Genomic DNA, 831 nt, shown 5'->3' on the forward strand with positions numbered 1-831 from the left:
TGCCGAGGTGGTAGAATTTTATTGTATGTTAAACTGAATGCATTATTTATAATTGGGGCCATCATGGTAGGTTGTTAGCAAAGATCTATCTACGTAACATATGAAGGTCAACCTAAAGATTGCTTATGGTAGAACAACGTTCGGGTTATACCTTCTGTGTCCGCGCTTTCACTTTTTGAAAAGTTATTGGGAGTAAAAAACTACTTTTGGCTGTAATTCTGCGATAGTCGTAAGATCCTCCAGTAATCATAACTATATAAAAAGGAAGCACTTGGGAGAAACCACTTAATCTAAATAGAAAAGAAGTATACACACCAAGGAAGTACTATGCCGTAGTTTGGACGAAATGTAATGGAAATAACAATAAAACCCTGACATTACCCGACACGGAACTACGGTCTCCATAGGTGAATCGCTTTAACACAACCCGCGCATAACAAGCGTAACATCGCCGCACACTGAATGGTTTTGTACTCTTCGACAGAGAACACTAGTGTTCCTTTTTGTGTGTTCATTTTACGCAATGGCAGATCATTTTGAATTCAATGGGTTTTGCGAAGCTCGTGTGTGGCAGTCTGAGTGAATCTGTTTGATATTTCGTCTTGTCAATTGGCCCGAGATCAGCTGTTTTGTTTTGTCGGGGAGGAGAGAGAGTGGGTGGAAGAGCCACGGTTAGGAGCGAGGTGAAGACGGTTCGGGGAGAAAGAGGTGATAAAGGAAGGGAGGAAGGGAGAGAGGTAAGGTTTTGCGAAGTGGAGATGAGGGGATGACTTTAAGATGGGGAAGACAAGGACTTGCAGTAATACATACACAGAAAATACACACGAGAAA

The sequence above is a fragment of the Penaeus monodon genome, chromosome 29, assembly GCF_015228065.2.
Source record: "Penaeus monodon isolate SGIC_2016 chromosome 29, NSTDA_Pmon_1, whole genome shotgun sequence".
Classification (NCBI taxonomy): domain Eukaryota; kingdom Metazoa; phylum Arthropoda; class Malacostraca; order Decapoda; family Penaeidae; genus Penaeus; species Penaeus monodon.